Genomic DNA, 18,603 nt, shown 5'->3' with positions numbered 1-18,603 from the left:
TTCCATCCTTTCTGTCCAATATAGTAGCCACTAGCCACAAAAAGCACTTGAAATGTGACTAATGCTACTGAGACACTGAATTTTTATTTTAATTAAATTTAAATAGCCACATGTGGTTAGTTCCTACCATACTGTACTGCACAGCTTCCAGGAAACTTTTGAGAGAAATATCTAGCACTAAACACATTCTGCTTAATATCTTGTATCATAACAGCAATGTTTCAATTTGGAACCTTGTGGCTCTTCCCTTGTTTATTCAGAGTGTGCATTCAGCCATTCACTTTCCACACTTCATTATCTCCTAGGCATCAGAGTTATTTATAAGTACGTACATCTTCTCCAAGAGATTACAAACTCCTCGAGTGCAGGAACCACATCTTTCTTGGTTCTGTATGTCTCATTGACCATACTACAGTATGTTGCACAGTATAAGTACTGAGTGCTTGCAAATAATAATGATAGCTCTTTCTTACCTCAATTTCAAAAATATATTCTGATGGTATGCTTTCCCTACTGCTGCTCTGTGTTCTGGTATAACTTAGCTCCTCCAGAGTTCAAACTTTGTTCTCTGTGTTGTATTATAAGCCTCCCAGGGAGTGCATTTTAATGCTGTGGGGACAATCTAAATCAGAACTCTAGAAGAAAAATCACAAATTTTATATCGTTGCCACCAAAATATATTTTGAAAGAACAGTAGATATTTTTTTGCAATACTGCATCAAAAAAAGGAACTGATGGTGAACTAGACAAGGCTACAGCCAGGGAATTGAAAAAAAATGGTTCTTTAAATGCACCCTTACTTTCTCTAGCTGTCTTGAGGCATTTTTTCATTGATTCCTTGTGACAAAAACTAAAAGGGATATTTGCTGGAGGACTACATGTAACTCAGTATAATGGCATACTCAGAACAATTCAAAGGAGGAGACATGAGGCAAGAACCTGTCACTCATCTCTTTTATTATGATAAATTTTCAAATAATTTCTCTATAGACAACCATTTAGAAAGCCCCTATTTATGACTGAGAGGCATTAGCTTGAATTATTGATTACTCCAAATTTTTGGTATCAATGTGAAGAAAACAGGGTTTTAAGTTTAAGGTAAAAGTTCTAGATAACATCAGTCTAAAAATGATAATAATTAATCCACCAAGATATCTATTTTTATAAAAAGCCATCTTCATAAGGAATTCTGCTTGGGGAAAGAGGGAAATAAAAATCTAGATTGTTAAAACATATTACATTTTGTCTGATTATTCTACTTAAATTTTATTTATGTAAAATTTCATTTTCATCTTATTTTTTACTCTGTGGACCAAATGTGTGGGAACTTGGTGACTTTAGTCTCATCTACAGAGCCTTACGTAGTTACATGAGAACCAGGGCCTTCTATAACCTAGAAATCAGGGGGCACAGCTAATAAAGTCAAGCATTATTTCAAAAACTTTGTGTGTGTGTGTGTGGTGTGTGTGTGTGTTTAGGTCGAATCGGAACAACAGCCGCCAGTCTACACCGTAACCACAGCAACATGGAATCCAAGCCACATTTGCAACCTACACCACAGCTCAAGGCAACACAGGATCCCCGATCCACTGAGTGGTCAAACCTGCATCCTCATGGGTACTAGTCAGATTCGTTTCCACTGTGTCACAACAGGAACTCCTCAAAAATATTTTGATTATGCTCTATCTATTCCATTCATTTTTTTAGGTCACAGACTGTATGTCTATGTTTACCAGAAATCTGTAGGTTTGTTTATGGTAGAAAAGAACTTGTGCTTCCCTTGGCATAGAGGACTATAAAATGAGAATAGTATCAAAATTATGCCTCATGCTTTTAAATTCATGAACTAGGGTTCAGGGCTTTTCATTTGTTAGGTCCCTCATCACCTGCAATTATGAGGTAAAGGAGATTTGGTTAGTGGGTAAATAAATCTTTTTTACTAAAACTGTCTTCAGACTATATAAAAAACACACTAGTTTTAAATCAAAATGAAGCATGGTCATAGAGTACTTCCCCTCAAGGAATGAAGATCCATATCAGTTTATTATTTTCCAAATTTGGTTTGGCACACGGTAGCCTTGAAATTGAACAAAATGGACAATGATTTGTACCTACCATAAAATTCAGGCCTCTGCTTACTTGCCCTAAGAGTAACAAAAGGGCCAGTTGGTAAAATTGATTATGGGCTAGTCTATTCACTACATCTCTAGGTAATGGAATGTGATAACTCCATTACCCATAGATAGTGTCTGTAGTTGTTTAAAGTCATGTCATTGATATTTACTATTATAAATGAAAATACTAAAAATTAGAGCTTAAGATTTTTCCAAGGCGTAGGTCTTTGCTCTGTGACAACCAAATATAAATCAGATTGTGAATATAAATGAACCATTTAATATTCAAAAATCTTACTTGCATTTAGATATTTATTTATTAAGTATGCTGGTTCTATTGCATTCGTTTGTTTGCTTGCTTTTTAGGGCCGCACTGCAGCATATGAAAGTTACCGGGCTAGGAGTCAAATAGGAGCTGTAGCTGCCAGCCTACATCACAACCACAGCAACGTGGGATCCAAGCCACATCTGTGACCTACACCACAGCTCAAGGCAACACTGGATCCCCAACCCACTGAATGAGGCCAGGGATCAAACCTGCATCCTCATAGATACTAGTTGGGTTTGTTTCTGATGAGCCACAGTGAGAACTCCCTATCTGTTTTTTATGGCCGCGCCTGCAGCATATATATGTTCCCAGGCAGGATCGACTCTGAGGCACAGCTGCGACCTATGCCATGGCAACATTGGATCCTTAACTCACTGTGCCAGTCTGTGGATCAAATCAGTGCCTCCATGAGACAAGCTAGATCATTAACCCACTGTACCACAGCAGTAACTCCTCTATTGTTAAACTTGAATATAGGCTTTGATTCTGCTAAAAAAAAAAAAAATGAACAAATAAAAAATAACAAAAGAGCTTAAATATATTGACAAGTATTCCATTCTTCTTCCTAATAGAAACTACTAGGCATGGGTAAGATCACAATTCTCCATCCATATCCCCACAATGATATACTATCTTTACACATCTCATATTTATATTTAACCTATCACTGTGTTTAGAATAATTTTCAATAATGAACCCAGGTGGAAAAGCATGTAGACTTTAGAAATTATAATGAGTTAAAAACAACAACTCTGCACTAAAAGGTCGTCCATTAATTACAATTTATTATGGTAAGATATTTGAGGGCAGAGTTGGAATAAATATTTCTGCCTCGTTATGTTTTTATTTTTTATTTATTTTATTTTTTGCTTTTTTTAGGGCTGCACCCATGGCACATGGAGGTTTCCAGGCTAGGGGTCGAATTGGAGCTGCAGCTGCTGGCCTAAACCACAGCCACAGCAATGCAGCATCCTAGCCACATCTGAGATCTACACCACAGTTTGTGGCAATGCCAGATCCTTAACCCACTGAGCAAGGCCAGGGATGGAACCTGAGTCCTCATGGGATACTAGTTGGGTTCATTACTGCTGAGCCACAATAGGAACTCTGTGCTTTGTTATGTTTTCAATTTATAATAAACAGTGTTAAAGTGTGTACTTTAGCTAATCCATTTTGAAGCCTACTGATAAGATTCACATTTTACTGTAAGAGTTATTTAACATTTACTTTTTGAGAAGCCCTCATCATTTGCTAGTAATATAATAGAGGACATCATGCCCACCTTATGCATGTAGTAAATTGCCAAAATGTCAAAAATAAGACTCACATAAGTGAACTTCTTAGAATATAATTTCAATTCTGTTTAGAAACAAATTCTGTTATTTTTTCCCTTCACAGTTGGGTACCATTGAAATCTCACCTGTAGAAGTGACATCACTAAAATGGCAATATAGAAGACCCTAGCATCAACAACTAGACAGCTAATCACAAACAAAGCTCTCTAGGAGAGCTCTGGAGTCCTATTAAGTAATTTTAGTAACACAATGGAACAAAAAGCCTGAGAATAACTGCACAAGAAGGAAGACAACCTCATTTTGTCTGCAATCATCCCATTCCTCAAGCTAGAACTGTTCAGCAATCCACAGTGACCTGCTCAGTAGACAAACCTGACAGATTTCACCATTGATGAAACCAATGCTAGCACAGCCAAGGCGGATCACTTGCAGATTTCATAAGCTTTCACCCCAAAGGTACATATTCACATTCACTGATGACAGCCACCCAAGTCCTTCCCTGTTCCCCTTCCCTGCCACACCTATCCAAACCCAGGAACAACACTGACAGCCAGCTCAGGCCTCTGCAACTGCTAGAGTGTAAGACACTATCCTATACCCCCACTGTTCTGCAAAGGCTCAGGGCTAGCCCCTCCAGCTATGCACTGGCACACCCCTTAGCCAACCCCTGTCACCAGCTTCCACTGCAGTGTGCAATCCTGGATAGGCAATGTGTAGCCACAGGAGAGCATGACAACAATCAAGGTCTCTGTACAGATCAGGCTCAGTCTTCTATCATTGGCCTGAACCACCACACTCACCTGCAGCTAGCCCCTTCAAATGTGCACATGCACAACCACATACAGACCCCCAGTACAACCCTCCACTGCAGTGTGAATGCACAGGGGGACAGCGAGTAACTGTTGGTGAGCTCTAAGTTGGTCCCAGCTTTTTCTGCTGGCCTTGGACCCCACCACTACGTGTGCATCTTGCAAACAGCCCTGCCTCTACATAGGCACTTGCAGCTGGCCACCATAGCTGAGTGTATGAACACCAGCAGCTCAGGCCACCACCAAAGTCTGCCTTAGCTGCTGATCCTGGAAATACCACTGAAGACCTCAACAGTACTTGCAGCCATTGAGGACTCCCCAAAGTCTATCCAGTTGTAAATGCTGTGAACTCCAAGCAGCCTGAGACAAAGAAAGATCACACCTCTCAGGCCTGCCATATGCCACTATATCCACACCCACATAAGGTGTGCTGCACCACTAGACCCCAAATCACAGCATTTTCCAATGCAGCCCCTCTCATAGGTGAAAATTTTTCCTTACTGATGGCAGTCCATAACTCTAAAAGAGGTGACTGCTTTTTTAAATGCACAGACACCTATCCAAGGCTACAGGGAACATAAAGAATCAGAGAAATATGACTCCACCAAAAAAATACAGTAAACCTCCAGTAACTGGACCCAAAGAAACAGAGATCCAGGAATTCCATGACAAAGAATTCAAAACAATTGTCCTAAAGATACTCGGAGAGGTATAAGAGAACACAATTAACAATAAATAACCAATAGCATCAGGAAAACAACACGAGAACAAAATGAGAAGTTCAACAAAGAGAAAACACTAAAAAAGAACAAAATATAAATTTTGAGGCTGAAGAATAACATGACTGAACTTGAAGAATTCAAAAGAGAGCTTCAACAGTACATTCAACAAAGTAGAAGACTCACTGACCTAGAAGAGAGATCAACTATAAAAGAAGCTCCAAAAAAAAAAAAAAAAGAAGATAAAGAAAGCCTATGGAGCTTATGGATATCATCAAATAATAATACAAGCATCTCTGGAACCCAGAAGAAGAGGGGTGAAGAAATAGAAAGCTTATTTTAAAAAATAATGACTGAGAACATCTCAAACCTGGAGGCAGATGTGGACATCTGGCTTCATAAAAATAAACGGTCACCCAAAGTATTCAATCCACAATGATCTTCATCAGGACACATTATAATAAAAATGTCTAAAATAAAAGACAAAGATAGAATTTTAAAAGCAGGAAGGGAAAAATTTCTCTCTTACAAGAGAACAGCCATAAGTCTAAATTAGAAAATTAGATGATTTATTCAAAGGGCTGCAAGAAAAACACTGTCAACCAAGAACTACAGAATCAAAACAATATGATACTGGCATTAAAAACAGACACAAAGAGGAATTCTCTTGTAGTGCAATGGATTAAGGATTCAGTGTTATTACTGCAGCAGCTGAAGTTGCTGCTGTCAGGGTTTGATCCCTGACCCTAGAACTTCCACATCCTCAGGGTCAACCAAAAAGAAAAAAAAAAAAAAAAAACAGGCACAAAGACTAATAGAATATGGTTGCTCAAAGGGTAGAAACTTTCAGGAATAAGATGAATAAGTTGTAAAGATTTAATATACAGAATCATGATTATAGTGAATAACACTGTAATATACACTCAGAAGTTTCTAAGAAAGTAGATTTAATTGTCCTCACCACAAAAAAGAATTGTTAGTTATGTGGCATGATGGAAGTGTTAGTTCATGCTATGGTGGTAATTGTTTTGAAACATATAAGTGTATCAAAGCAATGCATTGTACATCTTAAACTTATAAAACTTTGTATCTCAATTATATCTAAATAAAATTGGAAAAAAATGGAAAAATGTCATCTGTAATATATTAAAAAATTCCAAGTCTGAAATATAAGTAAAATCTTTTACGCTAATAGGATAAAATTTTAAAGGGAAAATACATTGGATAGATTTAGAATGTATTTTCTGCTATTGATATCCTTTATTACAATAATGCATTTACAATGATTGCAATGAAATTTTTGTAGAAACATATATATGACATTCATATTAATATTTAATGATTCCATTATGACTGGTATAATTTTGAAAAATACTAATTCATTTCAAAAGGCTAAGCTACTCAATTTAATATGTTTAATTAATGCTAAGCTACAGTGGAGTTCTCATGAGATGAAATATGATAGTTACATGATACCAAATAGAATAATACTGATCAGTGACTTGACATATGAATAGGTGAAATTTTTTTTTAATTTTTTTTTTATTTTCCCACTGTACAGCAAGGGGATCAAGTTATCCTTACATGTATACATTACAATTACATTTTTCCCCCACCCTTTCTTCTGTTGCAACATGAGTATCTAGACAAAGTTCTCAATGCCACTCAGCAGGATCTCCTTGTAAATCTATTCTAAGTTGTGTCTGATAAGCCCAAGCTCCCCATCCCTCCCACTCCCTCCCCCTCCCATCAGGCAACCACAAGTCTCTTCTCCAAGTCCATGATTTTCTTTTCTGAGGAGATGTTCATTTGTGCTGGATATTAGATTCCAGTTAAAAGTGATATCATATGGTATTTGTCTTTGTCTTTCTGGCTCATTTCATTCAGTATGAGAGTCTCTAGTTCCATCCATGTTGCTGCAAATGGCATGATGTCATTCTTTTGTATGGCTGAGTAGTATTCCATTGTGTATATATACCACCTCTTCCGAATCCAATCATCTGTCGATGGACATTTGGGTTGTTTCCATGTCCTGGCTATTGTGAATAGTGCTGCAATGAACATGCGGGTGCATGTGCCTCTTTTAAGTAGAGTTTTGTCCGGATAGATGCCCAAGAGTGGGATTGCGGGGTCATATGGAAGTTCTATGTATAGATTTCTAAGGGATCTCCAAACTGTTCTCCATAGTGGCTGTACCAGTTTACATTCCCTGAATAGGTGAAATTTTTATGGTCAAACATCAAAAAGTGACAACTTGTCTTTGCAATATTTTTCAAATTATTACCAATCTATTACAATATAAAAATATGGGACAATAACAGTTTACACAGTTTATTAATCCAAATTCATATTCCTCTTTTTCACAACAGTGATGATTATGATGGTGATGATGAATTATAATTAAGAACCACTGACCCTCCTCTCTGTGCCAGGCATTGTGCTAAGCTCTAAGCACTTGACGTGAATAACTCATTCATCAGAAATAATCCTACGGAGTTCCCGTCGTGGCGCAGTGGTTAACGAATCCGACTAGGACCCATGAGGTTGCGGGTTCGGTCCCTGCCCTTGCTCAGTGGGTTAACGATCCGGCGTTGCCGTGAGCTGTGGTGTAGGTCGCAGACGTGGCTCGGATCCCACGTTGCTGTGGCTCTGGTGTAGGCCGGTGGCTACAGCTCCAATTGGACCCCTAGCCTGGGAATCTCCATATGCCGCAGGAGCGGCCCAAGAAATAGCAAGAAGCCAAAAAAAAAAAAAAAAAAAAAAAGAAAGAAATAATCCTAGAGTTCCTGTTTTGGCTTAGCAGGTTAAGGACCCCATACTGTTTCTGTGAGGATGAGGATTTGACCCCTGGCCTCACTCAGTAGGTTAGAATTCCGAGTGGCCACAAGCTGCAGGGTAGGTCGCAGATTCACCTTGGATCCAGTGTTGCTGTTGCTGTGTGTAGGCCTGTAGCTGCAGCTCCAATTTGACCCCAAGCCTGGGAACTTCCATATGCCACAGATGTAGCTGTAAGACAACAACAGCAAAACAAATAAACCTAGAACTTTCTACCTAATTTCTGTACAATTAAGAAAACTATAGGAGTTCCCGTTGAGGCTCAGTGGTTAATGAACTCAACTAGCATCCATGAGGATGTAGGTTCCATCCCTGGCCTTGTTCAGTGGGTTAAGGATCTGGCGTTGCTGTGAGCTGTGGTGTAGGTCGCAGATGCAGCTTCAATCCTCCCCCGTTGCTGTGACTAGGGCTTGGGCCAGCGGCTTCAGCTCTGATTGGACCCCTAGCCTGGGAACCTCCATATGCTGCAAGTGTGGTACTAAAAAGGCAAAAATAAGAAAACTATAGTGATGCTTCTCTGCAAGAAAGGAAGACCCTAACTTCTTATGACTAGATATTTCACAGAAGAACTTGGAATTGAAGACTCATTGTTATCATCATCAATACCATCACAGTAAATGAATGTTCGTCCTTATTAAAATGTTTTTTAAGAAATACCAAGACTGATATTTTTCTTATCATGCAATTACAACATAGACAGACTCTACATTTAAATGTAACATTTTATTCATGCACTTTTATAAATTTACAGGTAAGTCTATATACATTACTTATTAAACCGTAGGTCAGGAGGAAAAGTGCCAACACAGTGTTGATCATAATCCTCTCACCTATGTTAGCCAACTCCTCTCCCACCCCATTCTGTACCAAATATCAGCAGATGATTGGGATTTTAGCTACTTAACACATGCTTTCTCAACTCTAGCCCATCCACCTTTCTCTTTTCTCCTCTTCTCTTCTTTTTTTTTTTCTCTTATTTTTCCTTTCTGAGTCAGAAGATGACACATGTGAATTTCTTCCTAGGACTATTACAACTACCTTACATTTTTATATGGATACCATACCATATGGTATGATGGATATTCTATGGATAACCCATACTCCCTTCTTGAATTTTTAGTTTATTCCTCTAAAACTAGTTTTGCTTGATTTGAGGGTATGATTCATTTTTTTTTTTCTCTCCTTAAACATTCTTTTCTTGGAGTTCCCATTGTGGCTCAGCAGTAATATAAACAGAAAGGATTATTTTTCTAATCTCCAAATCTACCAATTACACTAAGTCATAACAAAACAACAGTATCACACTATTGTGTTTTCTTTCTCTTTGTTGATGTCATTAACATCCTTTCAATTACCCAGGCCTAACATTTGGGAATCATATTTAACTCTTTCTTTTTTTTTTTTTGCTTTAGTCACTTGTATTCAGTTATGAAATCATTTGATTTTAGCTTCAATACAATCAAATGAGCAGCCCATCAAAAAAACCTTCAGTGGCTTCCCATTTCCTAAAATCCACATGTGTCATTTAGGGCCCTCCATATCCTGGCTTGTAATTTCCTTTCTAGAACCATCTCTGCCACTCTTCTCTAAGTAACCTTCGAATATGTCAAATATGTTTTTCTCCCTAACTAGCTAATTTTTCTCATTTCCATGACATTTTTCATACTGCTCCTTTGGCTGAAGTTTCTTCCCTCACATTCATACACATTCATCAGTTCATTTAGTGAGTACCTACCTACCTACCACATGCAAGATGCTGTTTCAGATGCTAGAGATATGATGGGGAAGAAAACAATGTCCCTACGTTAATGGAGCCTATATTCTAGTGAAAAGAAAGAAATTAAATAAGTTAACATATAATAAAATGTCAGGTATTAAAAATAAAATAAGAGGATAGAAGTTACTCCTTATAATCAAGCACTCAGGGAAGTCTTCCCTGAGGAGAGTAACATTTGGACAATAGTCTGAATAATATGAGAAAGAGAGCCACATTATATACAATCTAAGTAACAGTGGGTACAAAGGCCCTTGACAGGAACATGTATGAGATATTATAGGAAAATCATGGCAACCAGGGTGGCTGATGCACCTTGAATAATGGATTTCAAGAAAGGAGGTAGATGCAAGGTCATAAAAACTAGCCTCCCAAGGCTATGAACCATGGTAAAGATGTGGGTTTTATTCTCATGAGATATTAAAGGATTTGGAGGATTGAGAGCAGAGGAGTGATACAATTTGAATGGAGAATTAAAAGGCTGGTTTTGGACCTACTAACTTTGAAATGATCATTAGACTGCAAAGTGCAAATGTCTAGTAATCCTTTCATTGAGTCTGGGATTCAAAAGAGAGCTCAAGACTGGAGACTTCCATTTGAATCACCAGATTTTTTTGTGTGTCATTTGGAGTCATTGAACTGGATGAGACAGCTCCATTCAGGGATTCTCAATCCTCTCTGGGATAGATTTAAAATAAAATACTGATGGCCTCTATCTCCAGACCAATCGAATCATTCTCTGCAGTGCGGCCCAGGATAATAATGATGAATTTTAAAATCTCCCCAAATGTGCAACCAGATTTAAGAACCACTGACCTATGTAAAAATGGTATGGAAAGAGGCTTGAGTACTCAGCCCTGGGGCATGTCAAAATTTAGAGGTCTATACAAGCAGTTACACCAAAGGAAGCTAGAAAAAGTCACCACCAAGGCACGGGAAAAAAGGAGAGTAGTGCGAGGTCCAATAATCCAGAAAAGAAAGTGTTTCAAGAAGAAGAGACGAAGCTCAGTCAAGTGCCATTGTGAGTTCAGTTAAGGTGAGAACTGCTAGTTGACCAGTGGATTTGATAATGTGAAGGTAGTTGTAACAAGTATGTTTAGACAATAGACAGGGACTAAAGACTGACATCATGCATCCAAGAGAGTAGAAGATGGAAAAGTAAAGAGAGCACTTCTTTGCCACATCCATCTGTCACTGCTTTGCCCATTTTCAAGGCCAGTTAAAGGGGCCAGAAGGCTTCTCAAATCTCACCATCTATAGGCAGTCTCTCTATTCCTCTATTTCCACTTACCCTTTTCTTTGAGATACCAACTTGAACTCTTGTTATTTATGCTCTTTGTGGAGAAGGATCACATTTAGTTAATCTTCCTATGCCCCACAGTGAAGGAGTGATAGGTTCTCAGTAATTGTTGGCTCAAAATTTGGGACAGAAAAAGCTTTGAAATATGCTGGAAAAGCGATGAGTATTACTGAAGTACTAAGTGACAGAGTTCTAATGTCACCAAAAAAGGAAGATGCCAAAATTCACTCAGCTATGAAGTAAATGTGAAGTATAGAGATAAAGAAGGCAGAAGTAATCAAAGAGCTGAAAAAACAGTTTCCTTAATTATCTCTAATGTTATCTGCATTACTGAGCCCTGTGTAGCAGTAAATGGCAGTTATGTGACAAGCCACTGACCCATGAACAGATGACAAACCATGCCTCCTCCTCTTACCCATACATAGCTTCCAGGCCTCACCTGAATGACCAGCTCTGCCTATAAAAAGGTAATAGGCCAGAAAATGCTTAAGTTGTAGTTAAGGAGCTGCATGGTCATAATTTTTGTTTGTTTTTATTTTTTAATAATATAAATTTTACAACACAGAAAATGTTTGTAAAATCTGCCTAAGTAAGTTAGTGAAAAATAGCAACCCAGAGGACATGGAGATTGTTAATAAGTATATATCTAGTCACAAAACCATGGTATTAGATTTTCAGTGGCTTTGAATATCACAGAAATGCTTAGTATTTTCTCTTCTGGTAGCCTTTTTTTTTTTTTTTTTTTTTTCCCCACTGTACAGCAAGGGGGTCAGGTCATCCTTAGATGTATACATTGCAGTTACAGTTTTTTTTCCCCCACCCTTTCTTCTGTTGCGACATGAGTATCTAGACATAGGTCTCAATCTTCTGGTAGCCTTTAGTCTCCACCTAGTCACTCTACCTAATAATTATTTTTAGTTTAAGTACTTTGTAAATTAAATTTTTCTCAAATATATGAACTATACATAATAAAAGACCTATGGTAGATTTTGATTTCTAAGTCTTACACGTCTTGATTGCCTCTCTAGAAGCCCCAAGTGGTTAACCAATCCGACTAGGAACCATGAGGTTGCGGGTTCGATCCCTGCCCTTGCTCAGTGGGTTAACCATCCAGCGTTGCCATGAGCTGGCAACCTAAAGACCGGAGTACAATCTCCTCGGCTGTCATCTTTCAACTTTCTTCCTCCCAAATCAACAATCTTCCCCAAAACTGATAAGTAACCCCCAATGTGTGCAGCAAAGGCGATTTCTTCTATATTCCTTTAAAAAAAATGAGATAAATGAAAACTGAGTCAGAAAGAGAATATTTTTTTTCCTCTATGGAAAAAAATCAAGAATGCATTTCTTATGAAATAACTCCACCAAAAAAAAAGTAACTGCTAACTGAAACATTTCATTTGAACTTTCTTTCTTTAAAGCAAGAGAAATATATACTACTTATTTCAACATATGTTTATTTGGAAGAATATGTTAAATCTGGTTAACGATTTAATTAAGGACTGTATTTTCTGGATCAGCACCACGAATTTGCCTTCTGGTATTTATCAGAATGTAGATAAAATTATATATTGCTCAACACAGTGTTTACTATATTTAGTGAGGAATAAAGAGAAATTATTACTAATAGAAATAACTTTCAATGATTAGACATATCTCTATTATAGATGATATAGTTTTTCTTAACAACAGAAAATACCCATGAAGAAAATAAAGATATTACTTTTAAGCACTTTTTCCTGGTAAACCTTCATATAAAAAAAATCTTAGGCTGGTGTGAAAAACTGCAATATAAATCACTAACAAAATCTTAAAATTTCTCTGCTTTTTATAAAATCTGTGATTTTTTTCATAATATTGAAGAACCACTAGTATATGTTGGAAAAGTACCTGCTTTTTATCTAGTCCAGCTTAAAATCAGTTGAGGAATCCCCCTAAAGCAACATTGAAAGGTAATATTCATACAGCATGCACTTGAACCTTCCCAGCAACATGAAGTTCATTACTTTGTTAGGCAGTCTAATCCTCTGTTAAAAATGCTCATTTTGGAGTTCCCATTGTGGCTCAGTGGAAACGAGCCTGACTAGCATCCATGAAAATGAAGGTTCAATCCCTGTCCCAGCTCAGTGGGTTAAGGATCCGGCACTACTGGGAGCTGCAGTGTAGGTCACAGACGTGGCTCAGATCCCAGCTTGCTGTGGCTGTGGTGTAGGCCAGCAGCTGAAGCTCTGATTCAACCCCTAGCCTGGGAACTTCCATATGCCACACCTGCAACCCTAAAATTAAAAAAAAAAAAAAGCTCATTGTTAGAATAGTCTAGAACAAATATCAAAATCACAGGTCTGAGTTACGATTAAGGAAGTCACCCCAGATGGCACTGAACCTCATCCCTTAAAATGCTCCTCATACTTAGGGAACACCCTTAAGTCCTTTGCTGCTAAGGAAGTGCAAGAAGGAGATCCTGAAGCACCAAGATGCCTTTTAACAAGTCCTGAACCCAAAATTGCTGCTTGGCTTGTTATTTTTTAATAACATGTGATATAAGAATGATTTATTAGAACAAATCCCATGGTAAATCATATAAATTAACCATTTTCTGAAAGACATCGTAAGACCACAGGAAGATAAATATGCAAGATGTATATCTGAGAAGCCAGACGAGTGGGTTACTGATCCCAAGTTAAAAGCTGGAGGCGGGGAGGAATATGAATTTGTGAACAAAAAGAGGCAAGGTGTGGACAGAGAAGGGATTCTCAGACAAAGGAGAACAGTCACTTCTTGTTTCCTGGGGACAGGCTGTGGACAACTGTGTGAGGCATGCGTGCGGTGAGGGGAAAGGAAGAAGGGGGCATGGGACTAGGACTAGCACCTTCAGTTTATGGACATAGCTGGCTGGCGGGGCGCAGCGTAGGGACCTTGCTGCCACTCACACATGTAAACATGGTGGGGGGGGGGGGGCAAGATACACAGGCACACAGAACCTGTGGGCTCTACACATGTTGGCTAAATGGAAACACAGAAACACAAATCTTCCACTATAGGGCCCCAGACTCCCACCTGCTGGCTTCTGGTCCCAGCTTCCATGACCTCTCTCCCAGTTGGTCTTTTCCCACACTTGCACAGATGCAAAATTTGGCTAGAACTTCTACACAGCTGATTTGTTTCACCTCCTACTTCACCACCACAGCCAGTGCTTAGCTTCACAGTATATGTATAAGTGTGTATATACATATATACATACATGTGTGTATATATGTTGAATTCATAAGAATATTTATTATTTGGGGAGGCTTTGATTTTACTTCAGATAACTGGTGTATGTAAAATGGCAACTGCATATTACATTTATATATCCAGTTTAAAATTGTTCCAAAGTATTTTTAAATGGGAATTGTATTTTCCAAAGGCCATTTAAAAGTGTTTGTTATTTTCCCATTTTATATTCTTGCCTCCTTTGTCAAAGATGAATTGACCATAGGTGCCTGGGTTTATTTCTGGGTTCTCTATTCTGTTCCATTGGTCTGTATGTCTGTTTTGGGACCAGTACCACACTGTCTTGATGACTGTGGCTTTGTAATACTGCCTGAAGTCTGGGAGAGTTATGCCTCCTGCTTGGTTTTTGTTCCTCAGGATTGCTTTAACAATTTGGGTATTTTGGGTTCCATACAAATTTTTGGATTGTTTGTTCTAGCTCTGTGAAAAATGTCATGGGCAATTAGATAGGGATTACATTGAATCTATAGATTGCTTTGGGTAGTATGGCCATTTTTACAATATTAATTTTTCCAACCCAGGAGCATGGAGTATTTTTCCATTTCTTTACATCTTCTTTAATTGCCTTGATTGATTTTTTATGGTACTCAGCATATGTGTTTTTCCCCTCCTTGGTCAGGTTTATTCCCAGGTATTTGATTTTTTGGGGTGCAATTTTAAAAGGTATTGTATTTTTGTATTCCTTTTCTAATATTTCATTGTGGGTTTATAGAAATGTGCCTGATTTCTGAATGTTAATCTTATATCCTGCTACTTTGCTGAATTTGTTGATCAGTTCAAATAGTTTTTGTGTAGAGTCCTTAGGGTTTTCTGTATATAGTATCATGTCATCTGCATACGGTGGCAGTTTTACCTCTTCTCTTCCTATTTGGATGCATTTTATTTCTTTTGTTTGTCTGATTGCTGTGGGTAGGACTATGTTGAATAACTGTGGTAAGAGTGGGCATCTGTTAAATTTTATAGACTCTAAATAGTAAAATAATAAGACATTGGAAACTATGGAGAGTTGAAACTAAAGCCTATGGAAGAATAAAGTGTTTCAATTTTCAACTTCAATAAATTAAATGTCAGTGTTAAAGAACAAAATTAACCTAGTATACACTATTTTCAGAATATAAAGGCCGCTTTGAGAATTCATGCACACATGCAAACATAACCTCACATTTTACATCTCATTAGTAGGATAGTTTAAGGGCAGTAACTATTTCTTCTTTGACTTTGTGCTCATAGTTTCTAGCCCAGTACCTTTCTGCTTGATGTTCAGTATCTTTCTCCTTATTGATGCTAAATGAATCAATCTCCCATGAGATTGATTGGCAAACTCTTTACTACGGTGCTACTGTTGGCTTACACAACTATTTGTCCTCTCCCTGTTCTGACTTTGTATTGCAAGGAAAGACTTACGTTGCCACTCTTCACTGCATCAATGGGAGTACTTCCTGGTATGTCAAGAGCCGTCTTTACACACCCTTCTTTATGTAATGTGATATTTCCAGTGTCTGGGGACTCTAATGATTGCCCATAAATTTCAGCCAAAAATCCAGGAGTTCCCATGATGGCTCAGCAGTTAACAAACCCAACTAGCCTATATGAGGACACAAGTTTGATCCCCGGCCTTGCTCAGTGGGTTAAGGATCCAGCATTGCCATGAGCTGTGGTGTAGGTCGCAGATTCAGCTTGGATCCTGCGTTGATGTGGCTGTGGTGTAGGCCAGTGGTTACAGCTCCAACTGGATCCCTAGCTGGGAATCTCCATACGCTGCGGGTGCGGCCCTAAAAAGAAAAAAAAAAAATCCATAGGCAAATCAGGCCTTCATCAGCTACAGTGCTATCTCAGAGTATACAATATAGGTATGAAATTTATTGTAACACTGAGCCATACATCTAGTAAGCAAATATCTTTATTACTATCTGGTAAAAGAAAGCAAACTAAATCAAATTGTTTTTTCTAGAAGAGGTCTAAGATTTCTGAAAGAATGCAAATGATGTCCCCCAAAATCTTTCTTCTTAGAGAAAAGATCAAAGAATACTGTTTCCCTTCCTTACATTTTGCTCTAGGTAACTTCCTTTGGGCTACACCTCAAATGAATTCAAAAAAGATCAGTACAGTGGGAATCTTCCCTCTTGTGACACTATTTCTTTTAATGCAGCCTAAGATGGCAGCAGATGGGCTGTGGCATTTAATGTTGCCAGATGTTTTATGGTTTATATTCTGAGTCTTCACTGGAAGTCATGTCATAATTCTAAATGGAAATGTACTCATAAATAGCTAGCTGCAGTTCTAATAGGTCACAATTCCTATGTGCCTTTAGAGCTCTCTACTTTTACCCTAAGTCATTGTCAATCATGGCAAGTGACTGCCTGGTCTATGTCCTGGGTCTGAGAAAATACCTCTGCTTTCTCTCATACTGAACAGTGATCATTTCTTACCTTATAACTTCTAAAATTATCTTTGCATTTCCCCTTATGCACAGAACTTTGCCTAGGTTCTATTTTTATATGAGCCAATGCTTTCTTCCAAATGTTGCCTTTTTAGTCCCTAAAAGATCTCTTTAAAAGGCTCTTAGGACAAATACCCTTGGATAAAAACAGACATATTTATTCATGATAACAATTTTTTAGTGTATATGAAGTGAAAATACATGTGCAAAAATTACTCATTTTATTTGGTGGTAAGTTACACTACTATCCAATTGGCTGGAAAAGCAATGTCACCTTAAAATTATACACCTTAGCTATATAAACTATAAATCTGATAATTTCAAAATTTTGTCTGAAAACTTTTCAGAGAGTCCTTGATAAAATTATCATAAACTACTAAAAATATTGGTAGAAGTAGGCTTTATCTTATATTCTAACTCCTTTCCTCCCCTTCTGCTACTAAGCAGGATGGTGGTTATCTTAGCACTGTCAAAAGAGTGCAGAGTAGAGACATAATATGGTTTTAATAATATCATAAAATAATCTGAGTAATTTTTTTTATTTTATTTTCAAATCTTTATGTAATTATACTCACCACAAAATATGAGATTCATTTTCCTACAAGGTCAATTAAATATACAATTAAAAGTTACTCCCGCACGTCTTCCTACCATAGCTATCAGTGCAAATTCTCTAGGGTCATCATCTCTCCACCGATTTGTACATGTGAATCATTCATGCGAACTGCATTTCAAATGGCTTTAAAATATTAAAAGTTCCATTTTATAACTTCTTCTGCTCAGTGATCAGTGTGGTGAATCTCCTTCATCTTTATAAAGGTCACAAAGTTTTTTTATTCTTCAAAGTGCCTGATTTTGTGGGTTGTGGCACAAAGAGGGAGTGAAGGGGAGAGTAGGTCATGAAAAAGAAGCAGAGTGCAATCAGAACCAGCAAATTGACAGGACAATATTTAGGAAAAACTACACAAACTTCCCCTCATTCTGGATATTTCTTTCTACCCTTTGACTACAACTTTCTCAGAGAGATGGCCATTGTTCATGACTTAGCTGAAGAGGGGGACATAGAAATAAGCTTTGCCTTTATAATTTCAAACATCTAGATTCAGAACAATACAAATAATTTTTATTCAGAGTCAACATATTTAGAAATTACAATCAAGCAGAAAAAAAATTTGTTTCCCTCCTACATTTTCACCTTCCCAAAGTGAAAAAAAAGTCATGATTTGGGGGAGATTAGTAATAGAGGAAGTGTGAATAGTGAGAAAGAACTGCGAGGAATTGGAAATTAGGAAGAACCCAACCTGGAACAAACAACAGACAGAAACAGAGACTACTGCAGACCACCAATCTAAGGTGTGGTTTCATTATCTTACCATTGGTTAATGGTGAAGATTTAAAACAAACTCTGTGTTGGATGAGTACCCCTAAATAAAACTTCTCATTCTAAATTTAATTAGGCAAAATTTAGTAGAACTATAAGGACTAACTGAAAGTGGAAAAAGGTAACACAGGTATCTCAGAAACCATCAATTCAAAGAACTGGGTCAAGGATGCACCTAACCCAAAACCAGCTTTAAGCTAATACATTATATGTGTGCCCAGATGAGAGAAATAAAATTATTTTCAAGTGCTTGCATAAACTAACACAAACAAATTTCAAATTTCCACAAAACTATGACATGAGTCACAAATAAAATATGGTAAAACAATATAAGGAAA

The 18,603-nt window shown here is 37.7% G+C and overlaps 1 protein-coding gene across 1 annotated transcript in view; it reads right to left on the bottom strand.

Annotated features, from left to right (window-relative positions):
• LOC100521702 (melanoma-associated antigen B16-like) overlaps nt 1–18,603 on the bottom strand; it is a 287,354-nt gene that overhangs the window by 213,915 nt on the left and 54,836 nt on the right. Inside the window, exon 2 of the mRNA XM_085007602.1 lies at nt 5,636–5,735. The gene's annotated coding sequence lies outside the window, so the exon portion shown is untranslated. The remainder of the gene's footprint in view (nt 1–5,635; nt 5,736–18,603) is intronic.

This window comes from Sus scrofa, chromosome X, assembly GCF_054392235.1.
Source record: "Sus scrofa isolate SSC_HxYL_T2T_F1_AM1 chromosome X, Sscrofa_HxYL_maternal_Yorkshire_Landrace_v2.0, whole genome shotgun sequence".
NCBI classification, from domain to species: Eukaryota; Metazoa; Chordata; class Mammalia; order Artiodactyla; family Suidae; genus Sus; species Sus scrofa.
This window is presented reverse-complemented; position numbering and strand designations above follow the sequence as displayed.